Below are 13,480 nucleotides of genomic sequence, written 5' to 3'. Positions count from 1 at the left end.
CATGCGCATCCCCATCCCCGTTTTCATCCCCTTCCCCGTTCCTGGATTCCGGTTCAGCTTCCGAACCGGATCCCCGCCGAAAGGATAAAGATTATTTTCACGCATTCGCGGTTCACGCCGCGTTATATATCCTTTTCAATATTTTCTCTCTGATATTCTTTACATTTTTTTCTTCTTCGAATTTTCTTTTTTTCTTTTTCTTCTTCTTTTTTTCTGTCTTTTTTTTTTTCGGTAAAATGCTACGCAAGTTTGAAATCAGAATTAAAGGGGATTAAATGATATCGGTAAATGCAAATTTTTTGTTGGTAAGTGTGTAGAGTGATTTGTTTTAATTCACGCTGAATATATTTTTTTAATATTATTTCTATGATACTCTATCCAATTTTTTTCTCGAACCCTCTTTCTTTTTCTTTCCAAATACAATTTCGTTTCGATTTTACGATAGATTTGAAATCTGCAATTTTTTGTTGATAAATGAATAGGTTAGTTACTTTTCTCAATTTCCAGTTTATATTGGATTAAAAAAACTTTCTTTTCATTATTTTCTCTATAATTTCCTTTCCAATTTTCAATTTTTTCCCTTTCTTCGAATTTTCTTTTTCTTCTTCTTCTTCTTTTCAATGCACATCTTTGAAATCGAAATCAGAGATTAAGTAATATAACTTTTTTATTAAGTTAAGTATATAAGTCAGCGATTTTTCTCGATTCATGGATTATAACTTTCTTTCCTATATTTTTTCCATGATTCTTTTTTCCCTTTCTTCGAATTCTCTTTTGCGCAATGATATTGAAAAATTTTGATCGAATCAAAATCATCAGATTAAATAATTATAAATATAATATATAATTATAATAATATAAATTATAATAATAATTATAATAATAATAAAAAATTCAATTTTTTATTGGTAAATGTTTAATTTTAATTTTCTAAAAACTTTAATTTTATCGCTAAAATTATAATTGAATTAGAGGAGTTCGAAAATCTAATGTACTTTTTATAATTTTTAATTTATAAAAATATATTATGCTAATTTGCCAATGTTGCAAAAATAAAGTGTGACGTGACTTTAAAATTTATTCAATATGAATTATTCATTTAATTCACTTAATGTCAAAAATTTATCATTTGGAGAAATATATATCACGTTTAATCATATATTTATACATATACAATATCATATATAATAATATACATGATCGTGAAATTCAAATAAAAAAAAAAATAAAAACCTTCGTCTAAGTACTCTATATCTGGTTATTGCATTAATGGCCGATTATTACTGTCAACCGAAGACTTATTTGCACTAAAGCAATATCCTTTTTGAAAGTCACATTTCAAAGTATGATATTTGTTTCATATATGTAGCTATAAAGAAATCGACCACAACTCTTCTCGCATTTTATATTAAACATTTTCCCGTGGAGGAGTAATAATCGATAAATATATAAAACGTTTTATATCAAACATTTCATGAGAAACGAATAATAAAAATAAAAATAAATTGTTGTTTTTTTTTTTCAAACTCAAGTATTAATATCTTCTTTAACGATAAAATGAAATTTTTTAAAAGAGAAATTTGACTGAAGCGATATCGTCAGTAAAAATTAGGAAAAGTTACTCAACACTTGAGCAATTATCTTCCCCGTTGTTGCGAAATTTTTTTATTCGTCCAACGAAAAAAAATTAACATATCTAACATTCGCATAATCATTAAATTCGATAAAGTTTAATATATGTGCAAGTACTTACAAGTCGATATTTCTAAAAATACTTTAATGTGAAAATAGAACAAACCACGCACATATAAGGGGTAAAAGTTGGTGATGGGATCAAGTACATATATTGCAAGTAAGTTCGTACATTAATGGACTGGATCCGCATCCTCTATAAATATCTCGAAAAAAAAAAAAGGAACATTACTTTCAAGTAGACTCGAATCTCGAATGAAACAACCGTCTACAAGTGCTTTGAAAATTAAAATAAAGTACTTTTGATCGTAATTAATCGAAATAGATTTAAAATTACTTTTTCTGTTTTTAATAATTTTTAAAAATGAAATAACTATCGAAATTTTTATATGTATTATAAAAAAGAACAATTTCTAAGAGACATAAAAGTCAAGATAGATTAAAGAAGATGATCCATCTTATTGATTCGATCAATTATTATATCTTATAAATAATATGTATTATTGGAATCCTATATAAAGGAATCTTTTGTATTGAATTTGATATAAATTTATAAATATTTGATCTATCATAAAGATATTGCTTTCTCGTTCTACTATTTTTGAACGTGTAACTTTCACATTAAAAATTAGTAAAACTTGGAAAACTCTTTTCTTCTATGTAAAGATCCAACGATTCTTGGAAGTTTTAACGCGATTTAACCGCTGTCTCCCGCCGTTCCACATTTTTCCATCTTTTGTAGAACAGTATTGAATGAAAGATTAAAAGGAAGTTAAAGCTAAAAACTACCCAAGAGAGTTATTTTAAAATATCGTAAAAAGAGTAACGTTCGATGAAAGAATTATTAGATGAATCTTTAAAATGTATTTAATCCCTTAAACGTGTACGTGTATATTTATTGACAAAAGTTAAGAAATTTTATATTCTTCATCCTTACTTCATTTGTTATTTCTAATTTCAACTTATTCATTTCGAAAAAATAAATATAAATAAATTTATAAACTATTAATTTTTTTTTCTTAATTTTTCTGTCAAATTTTGTAAATGAAGTAAATATGATAATTATAAACGTAGTAATTGCAGAAAAATGTAAAACGAACTTTTTATATTTTGTTAAAAAAAATTAATATATAAAATTAATTATTTAATAGATATTGCTTTTCTTCTAAATTGGACAGTATAAATTGTCTCAAAATTTAAGGGATGATTTTTCTCTCATAATTTTTTTAGTACAGATATCTATTTTAACAATGATTTCTTAAAAAAAGATGAAAATTATGAATGAAAAAATTATGTTCAAGGGCTTAAAAAGATAAAAAGATTCATTTTTTATTTTTGATTAATTCAAATAATATTAATGCTAAAGAAAATAATTAATTAAATAATCAATTATTGATAAGATATAATATAATTACTTCAAATTATAAAGATATCAGTAATAAAAATTTGAATTAGAAAAGATAAACTTTAATTTAACAAAAGTCTAAATTATTGTTAATTGAGTTGAGAGAAATAAAATAACACTACTAAACACATAATAATTTGTATTAAAATAATATTTAAATTTTAAAATGGAAAGGAATAAAAAATTTCAGTTTTATAGCAGTTTATAGTAAATAATGGCAAAAAAGTTCTATCTTCATTAATCTTTAAACTCCACTTACGTTAAATCTGCCAACAATATACAATTATTCCAAACAATATTCTAAAAAAAGTAATGAATTCATTCCAAACTGTTCTCAACAAAAAATCTATTCTCCTTCTGTTGTCTCCTGCATTCCTGCTCCTAATCGCTAAATTACATTCGAACTTCGAGACTCGTTTCGAAAACGATTGAAAATCAAAGAAGAATCATCTTCCATGACGCGATTACACAAAATATAAACAAGTATCGCGTTGATAAAATTTCAACTTACGTTTCTATCTCGCGATTGTCTGCAATTTCACTGCTCGAGATCCTCTCTCGTGAGAGAGAGAGAGAGAGAGAGAGAGAGAGAGAGAGAGAGACGCGAAGAACGTTCGCGAAGAAATTTATCGCGCCATTGGTAGGAAACAATGGGGAGGGAAGGGCAAAACGGCTGTGTCAAAAGCATCGAATATCGATGAGGCAGCGATTCTCTCGTTTCTCTACAAGGAAAAAGCTCGAAGAAGGAAAGGGGAGAAACCATCGGTGGAGAGGCCGTCGCACCGCCGCGAAATGATTGGCAAGAGAAACTATCGGCATGAATGTTTTTCGATCCGCTACAACAACTTTTTGCACCGTCCTTGGGACACGTATGGCGAAAATTCATCGAGGCCTGCTTTGTTCGCCACGATTTATTTCGGTATCTCTGCTCGCAGGCCACGACTTCGTCGATAAATGGAGGATTTCGGGATACTCGAGTAATTATTGTTATACGGGACGAAAAAGTAAAAAAGGTAACTAATCGAAGAGATGAAATATGGATTGAAATATTGATATTCGATCGATGAAGTTATAAACAAATTATATATACGGAATGAAGGCTATGAAATAGGATACGAAGAATTATAGGTAAAATTTTTATATAGGATGATGGAGGAAAAGGATTCGTAACTTTTGGATAAATCGAAGAAAGTCTTGATAAATATGGATCGAAAAGTTAATGTTCTCGAAATTATAAACAAATTATATGGAATGATTATAAAGTAGTACACGTAGAATTTTTATATAAAGTGAAAAAAAAGAGTTCATAACTTATGGATAATATATAGCTAAAATGAAATCAAACATTTAAGTAATATAATAAAAATTAAGTAATATAATAAAAAGTATGTTGTGTTATTTAAAATATACTATTTAAACTATTTAATATTTGTAAAATATTAGTAATTTTATTATTTAGGTTTATAAAATATGTAAAAGTTTCTCATGATTTTTTTGATAAATTGCTATTATATTTGGAAAAATTGAGGTGCTGAAAAAGAAATCGCTCTATATAAGATATCATGTAACATATTGCTTTAATATTGGATACTCTTCTATTGCTTCTACATAGATAAATTATTCAGAATTTTTTTAACTTTCAATATTAGAAATTTTATTCAAACATCAAATTTACTTATGATTTTCAATTGCATTTATCTAATTATTTTCTTAAATATTGTTCCAATATACATGTTTTAAAATTTAAACATTATTAAATACGTATTCATTCTATATTCAAATAATGTTCATTTGAATAATCAAACTTCGACAATAATCGACGTTTGAATAAACGACATTTTATGTGTGGAAAGTTTGATAATTAGCGTTGAAGGAGTTGCAGAAATTTCTACTTTTTTTTTCAATTAAAAACTTTTTGATTGCAAATAAAAACGGCATTTTGTTAAATATCGAATATGAGAAATGTCAACTCAAGTAATTTAAATTGAAACAGTAAATATTAAATAAACTATAATAAATTAGTTGATGTTTGTTAAAATGTCCATAATGGTAAACAAAAATTTTAAATATATTGTTAAATCATATTTTCATCCCATTTTATTATATATTACATTTTCATTTTTTTACATTTTAATTACAATATGCTTCATTGTTCCATAAAAATTTCTATAAATTTTGAAATTTTTTTTCATCTTTATTTTTAGTTGATATTATTTATAATTTTAATATCAAGTTCATATCAAAATGAATTATTTCAAATGAACTTGAAATTTTTTTCTCTAAAATTTGTAAGGATTCTTTAATTCAAATTATTTAATTCAACTTAACTTAACTTTTTAAGGTATTGTTTGAAAGTCTCGAAGTTTGAAGTCTGAAGCAACAATTGATGGACGATTGATGATTGTGAGAACGAGCAAATAAAAACTTATAGGATATATATAAGGATATTTCGAATTAAATATAGATTCATATCAAAGCTACATGACTTCAAGTTTCATAAATTCGAGTAATTTAACCAATTTAAACAAAGTTGTAGAGACACGGATGAAAGGATTGAACGAGGAAAACAATCGTCAAATATTTCTCGAGAAGTACTTTCAGTCGAATTACCTTCTACGATCCATGAAAATTCATCCGGAAAATATCGTTTTTCCTTTTACCTCTTTATTTTAATATAACACGATACTCTTTTCTTTTTTAATTTCTCATTTTCTTCCCAAATCTAATTAAACGAAATTTGCTTAACGTTTATTGTATATATACTGTACGTGTAAAATTACTCCTTGATTATATAATTTTCAGTTTTTCTCGAGATTAACGTAATATATTCCAGTTTTACATATGTATTATATACAAAGTAAAGAAAATAAATGTAAAATAAAAAATATAAAGTATTTCTTAAGAAAGAAATATAGAAGAAAATTCGTAGAAGAATATTAATATTTTTTTTTACAAATTTGATTCGTTTAGTGAAAAATAAAAGGACAAAGATAAAATAGATACAAAATAATATATTTTATCAACAAAATTTTGTTGTTGGTTGAGAATAAAAACAAATATATATATTCTTTTTATATGCATTTGAATCTCGTAAAAATTGCATTATGTTCAATTTAAAAGATAATTAGACATAAAAATATCATTTTTTATGAAAATATTCCAAAGAAAATAATTCTTTTTTTATATTTTTGTCAACTGTATCATAATCTTCTGTAAAATTAAACTTGTTTCGAATCATCATAGAATTTTTTTTTTAAGTTATTGCATTTTTAAATTCTTTCGAGAAAAAGAAGATTCAAGTAAAAATTATTTTCTTCAAGTAAAAATAGAGTAAATATCGTATATTTTTTAAATATCAAGAATAAAAAATAGTTTTTATTCATTAAAAATGAAAAAAACTTCAAAGCTCCCAAAATAAAAAAACCTATACTGATAAATCAAGTTTGATTTTACAGAAGAGAAATAGTACCATACCATACTCAAAAATTGACAAAAATACTGAAAAAAAATCTTACTTTCTTTGAAATATTTTCAAAAATATATCAAAAATCGATATTTTTTATCCATTTATCTTTGAAACCTAACCTGATATACAATTTTTATGGCCAGATTCAGCACACAGAAGAAATATTTCCATTCTCGAATAAACGAAATCTCTGTTAATCTGTTTTTTCGTACATCATTTTGAAATGGAATCTTCGTGTTCCGTTTTTCGCAAAAACGGATCAAATTTATGGGAAAAAAATATTAACAACGATTGATCTTCTTCTGTTTGATTGTTGTATATGAAATAAGCATTTCACAAATCCATAAAAGCGAATTTTATTCAAAAGTAAGTGACAAAGTATTTCCATGAATAATAATAATTTGCACATCAATTTAAAGTTTGAAGCTGAAGATAAAATACGCTTTGAATATTTTTCCATCAATTCTTTTATTTCTTTTTTTTTCCATGCAATTTTTGTTTCGTCAAGTTACAGAACTTCGAAATTGTTATTATTTAAATAACAAAAATTAAAAAAATTTCGGTTATATTCATATATTTAATAACTGGACGAAAAAAAAATCATATAGAAAATTTAGAGACTCGTTGTAAAGGAGAGACTTCAATTTTATACAAAAATTAAATATACTGAAAAAAAATTTTTTCATTGTCTTTATAACCGAATTTGAAATTTTTCCCAAGTTTTTAAAATAAAAGTATCTCTACTTTCTCATTACACTTCAATATTCTTCTTCTACTTTTCTTTTCTTCTTTCATTTTATGCACATAAAATTTGGATGCATTACTGCTAGTCCGAAGAAATATTGAAAATCATACAACGTGATATAATTTTGTTCGGGAGTGTACGTAGATATCAGTTACTAGAACACTCCATAGATTTCTCCAAGAGTGGTTAAACACAGTGTTCGATATCCAGTTTCGAACTTCCGTAGAATTGCTGTACTAAACGGCAATAAGTTTGATTCTACCAAAAAGACAAAACCATTTACAGCGTTTCCTATCTCGTGCTATTCTTTTATTTAACTTTGTAAATACAGGTATTGTCAACAGACGACGAAACGAAACTTTCAACGAAACATTAAGAGATTTGAAAATTTCAGTCGTGTCCAACAATCAAGATTCAGTCAAAATGATGGATCTCATTCTGGTTTTTACGATTATCGTAGAAAACGTGAAAATGTTTTTGGTAATATTAATATTTTATTTACATGTTTCGAGATAAAAATATAATTATATGGGTATAATTGTTTATTTATATGATACAATTTTAATTGCAATTATTTATATGTTAAAATAGTGAAATTATTTTTGAAGCTTTATTTGAAAATGATATACATAATGTATATATAATTATTATTATACAAATGTACGAATGAAAGGTGAAACAATATGATGTTTTGAATGTAAAAGAGGAGCTATTAATTGTCTTTTTGAACAATTTAAAATAAATAAAATATTATTTTTAAGGTTAGCAAAAATTCATATATGTATATTAACATTTCTATAATTTTACAATAACTTTAAAATTTTTTCAAAATAAAATATCTGAATTACATGATGTGTGACTTTCACAAACTAATGAATTTTTGGATCTGCCTTCTAATCATAAATTGTATTTGCCACATTAATAATTCTATACTTACATTATACTTTTTTCTTCAAAATCAGATCTTTTTATTCGTGTGTGAATAATGTATTTATATCTAAAAATTTGTAAAAATAATATATAGTATATATTAATAATTATATCTTAAATCAAGTTCGACATATTTTGTGAAATTTTTGTGTTTGAAGAATATTCCTCAAAATATCATTCATCATGATTTAAACTCTTGTTCAAGACTTACGAAAGAACAAATTCTATCCTTAGTCTCTGCAAGGAAGATCAATGTTTCAATGTCACTGTGACTTGTAGATTGATGGGTCGTAACTACGTGGTTCTAACGATTCTTGATCTGAATTCCTTTTTCTTATCCTTAAACTCAACAACATTTTTTTCTTTTTAGTAAAATTACTAAAAAGAATTTCAAAATATAAACGCACTTAAAAATGGCTTTTTAGAATAATTTGCTGTTCTGCAAAATTTTTTTAAAATTCGAAAAAATAAATAAAAATATTTTAACATTATAATCTTGATATAACAATATCAATATGTGAATTACTTTATTGATTTATTAATTTTCGTTATTTTGTTATTTCATTAATTTTTCAATAATGTTATTATTTAATGCTTGAGGAATTAACCTCTTAAGTAGTTATAAATGTATATCATGAAATCAAAACCATACCACAGAACATATATACAGAGTATACGCGCATTACGAATGTATTTATGTATTATTTTATTCAGCGTATATTCAGAATAATAAGAATATAAACGTATAAAAATGAATATAATATAAATCATAAAACATTCGAACTGTAATGATGAAATAAATTTATAAAATTATTTTAAAATTACATATTTTAATTCATTAATTATTATCATTTATATCAATTAAATTAATAAATAATTAATAACACACAATATATAATACAAATATAATATTATCATTAAATAATAATATTATTATAAAAAAAATTATTATTATAAAAAAAATTAAAACGAAATCTAAATGTAATATTTATTATATTGAATATGATAATTTTCTCTCGCCCATATCCCATATCCCGAAATTCTATTTTTCGAATAATTCTTGAATTCTAATATCTTAAGTCTCATAGACAGAAGGTGAAATAAAATCTGATCTACGAGTGACGCGGCACCCGTCGAAGCAATCTCGAATATGAATTGCATAGAATTTCTCGGTCGAATAGTCAGTGGTGGATCGATCGATAATACGTGTGAATTATTTCAACTATTCCAAAAGGTGCATCCTCGACTCAACGAAGGAATACCGTGTACGATTGTGTGTATAACACAGGCGCAGATTTTCCAAGAGGAGATGTGACGCGAGAAAATTGGAAATTTGCCTGGCAGCGGGGCGGGCGAAACGGCAGTATTGTAAACCTGGAACACGCGAATCACAAGCGGCTACCATGTCTTCCAAGATAGAACGTAATCCCGGCTAAAACTAGTTTAGAGCTTGGCAAGTGGTGTTGATACGTCGGTACGTTGCCATTGAATATTTATGCCGCCCCAACTTACTCTCTCTCTTACCGAACTTCTTGCCGCCATTTTTTTTTTTTTTTTTGGTTCTTGTAAACAGTCTGCGCGTGCTGTTTAGAAATTTAAATTACACTTACGAAACAATGATGAATTTCATATGTAGTCTATATTTGTTATATTTATATATTTGTTTACATGTATGTGTATATATAAATAAATATATATAATGAATGAAAAGATCTCTCTTTCTAGTTCTTTTTGACAATAATTTTGACAAATTGTGCGATACTGTTTATGTTTAGTGCAACTTTTGAAATTGATTTCTATTTTTATAGTAATTAGTTTTACTTTCAAATTATAATCATTTATTTATTCTGTATGTTATTTAGAAATTTATATTATGCTCGAAACAATGGATTTTATGGTACATATGAATGAAATTCATATAAAAATTTTATATTTTTTGAGAGGTTTTCTCTCTATTTTTATTTTTCTTTTTGTATAACAAATTGTACGGTGAATTTGCACATCTGTTACAACTTTTAAATCTTTAAAATCTAACTTTAAAATCTGTTATTCGATTTTTTTATACGTATTCTTGTAAACGATTATTCATCGAGTTAGAATTGATTTTTAAATGATTCTAAATAATATTTGATACAATTAATGTATATATGAATATGTGTGAATAATATTTATATGAGATATAAAAGATATAATTTAATTTAATTTATAAATGTAATTATTTCGTTGTTTGAAAATTTTTTAATAATATTTGCACCGTTTCCATGGAAGAATAATTTAATTTAAATAATTTTTCGTATATTCATAAAAAACATGTGATTAAATTTGTTTTTAAAATAAAATTTTTGTTTCAATCAATGCAGCTATATAATCACCTCCTAAAATGAAATTCTATAATAAATTATAGTAAAAAAAAAAAACACTAATTTTAAAAATATTTTAATCTTAATTTTGTAAAATTTAATACATAAAAAATAACGAAAATGCGAAACAATATCCTTGTGCTCATTTGTACTTGTTTTTTATACGTTAATTAAATTTAATAAAATTAAAAAAAAATAAATTAATAATTTTTTTATTACAAATAGCTCTAATAATTTTTCATGAAAAATAACCAGCTGCATCGATCAATGTATTAAAAAATATATGATTTTATTGAAAAAAATTAATTGAATTTACACATTTATCTATAAAAAATTTTTTCTATTGAATTACATCCTTTACGTTATAAATAGTGAAATATGTTTCGAATAACAAATGGTACATAACAATAACAAATAGGAAATAATTACATTTATAGATTAAAATAGGACTTTGAATAAATTTCACTATAAATTTTATATATATTAAGCTTGTATGAATCACGTAACTTGATCAATTTTTTTCGTAATTGGTGAACGGATAAAAAAATTTTTTATACGTGTTTTTTATACGAAAAAAGTTTAATTTAAAAAAATGAATTTATCGTCCAATCCAATTAGACTGTGCACATATAGAGAGTCTTAATATATTCATAGACAATATCTGTAATGTCGACTTTAACAAGGAAAATATTCCATCATATTCTGTCTCATTCTATCTCCTCATTTAATGCATTAATCTAAATTACGTATAATTTATTTACAAGTTATAAAAATCTTGTAAATAAAAATCAAATAATGTAATTAAATCTTAATTAATATTACATATCAATTTCTCTTTCGATTTTTAGAATTGGTCCAATCGATCACTTCGTGCAAAAATAAAGCGAAGAAGCTTTATTTAAAGCTTCGTTTTCAAGTAGAAAAAAATCAAATTTAAAAAATTTTAATTGACTAATTTCCAATTAGAGAGAAAAATGATCGATGGGAAATAATTCTAATTCACGCGATGGTACAAGCGAAAAAATACAGAATAAATTTTTTTCATCGAAAAATTAGTTTTTCGAAAAAATTGAATCTGAAAATACATATTGATTTCAGGATTAATATTCGTTAATATTCAATTTCAAGTTTCTCAGAAACAAAGAAAATCGTTTTACCGATAAATATTCAATAAAGAATCAACAAATTTTACTTCGAAGGAACATTAAATTCATAAAATTATAAGAATAATATTACTTATTCGAAAAATATTCAAACGTGATTTATTATTGAAAACGAAGCTTTAAAAAAATGTTATTCCCTTTCTCTTATTTTCGCATTTGAGTAGAATCACTCGATTTCGAAAACACCTCGTGTACACATTTTCTTTCAACGCGAAAAATTGTAAATTCGTAATTAAATATTAGAAAATTCGAGATTTCTACTATCCCCGAAGAAAATTTTCCGACTGGTTGAAATAACGTTGTCCCCCTGTTAGCCCGATTTCGCTTTTTATCGGAAAGAGAGAGATAGAGATCTCCGACTATTAAATGAAATTACGAGTACTCTTGCGCGCTCGTTTTCTATTCTACAGCTGATATACACATAATCTCGTTATCATGTTGATTGGAAATTTTCTGGGAGACATAGCTAGCGTTTGCACGTGCTTTGAAACGAAAATTCGATCGTGGTGAATCTCGCTTCGTTCGAATATATAAGATGGCCTTTACGCAGCGAGATTCGCCGATATTCGAAACTTATTTGAAAGGAAATATCGGAAGGGAAGAAGAAAAACGGGATCCCTTTTTCAAATGAGAAAATCTTCGTGTACACTTCAACGCGAATCGAATCGACGGGTCAATTTGAATTGTCAATTGAGAATTTNTATATATATATATATATATATATAATATATTTTTTAATAGTGAAAAAAACTTTAAATTCTTTAAAATTAATTTTTAACATTTATAAAATAATATAACATATATTATTTTAAAATATGAATATTGTTCGTGTTGTAGAGCTTAATTAAATAAGAATTCTTGCGAAATTTTTTTTTAAAGTATTATTTTTAAATTTAATCTGAATTTATTTATCCAAGATTGTATTTGCATATAAAAAGAAAGTTTACGTATAATCCACCAGAGTTGAGATATATTGGATTAAAACATCTCTAGAAGCGAATAATTACATTATTAAATTATGCTCTTCCGCAATTTTTTTAATGGCAATATCATTATCTTCAAGCTTTTTCTTCACAATCAATTCAATTATATCTATTTTACATCTATTATCTATTAATTATTTTATTTTATCTATTATCTATTAATTATTTTATCCAAAATTACCTATTTTATTATATTTTTCCTTTCTATTTTTATTTTCTCTTTTCCTCTTTCGTTTTTCCCTTTGCCTTTAATATTAAAGAATTATATTCTTAAATAGAAATAAATAAATAGAACGTTGTTCAGCATTGAAAGTTTATCCGTGCTTTCAACAGCAAAACCAATCAATCAATAATAATATCGAGAAACTTTTGTTACACAAAATCGAATAAACTTGACGAAACCGAAGAAAAACGATTATGCGCCTCGCGTTGTGTTCCAGACTACCGCCATTTTTTTCCTCCACTGCTATTTTCTCCGTCTCTCTCGTCTCCTCTTAGAGGCCAACGTCGCCTCTCCCCCGTCGATTCAATCATTTTTCTCCTTTTTCACCGACGATCCGAAGCTTCTCCACCTTTCCTCTTCATCTTCATCCTCTTCACCGACGATCCAGTCCGGTTGTCGGTTCGTTTTGGTCCCTTTTACTTGTTTCGACTCCTAGCGGCACGAAACTCCTTCTCGAGATTTGAACCGGTCAAAGATCTCGCAGTCGCAAAAAAAAAAAAAAAAAAAAAAAAA

General features: G+C 25.6%; 1 protein-coding gene across 1 annotated transcript in view; it reads right to left on the bottom strand.

The window, feature by feature from the left end:
* LOC122716443 (low density lipoprotein receptor adapter protein 1-B-like) overlaps positions 1 to 13,480 on the bottom strand; it is a 93,456-nt gene that overhangs the window by 57,396 nt on the left and 22,580 nt on the right. The window lies entirely within an intron of this gene.

Source organism: Apis laboriosa, unplaced genomic scaffold, assembly GCF_014066325.1.
Source record: "Apis laboriosa isolate Shangri-la unplaced genomic scaffold, ASM1406632v1 scaffold45_cov149, whole genome shotgun sequence".
Taxonomy (NCBI): Eukaryota; Metazoa; Arthropoda; class Insecta; order Hymenoptera; family Apidae; genus Apis; species Apis laboriosa.
The sequence above is the reverse complement of the archived record's forward strand: the minus strand, read 5'-3'. Positions and strand labels throughout refer to the sequence as shown.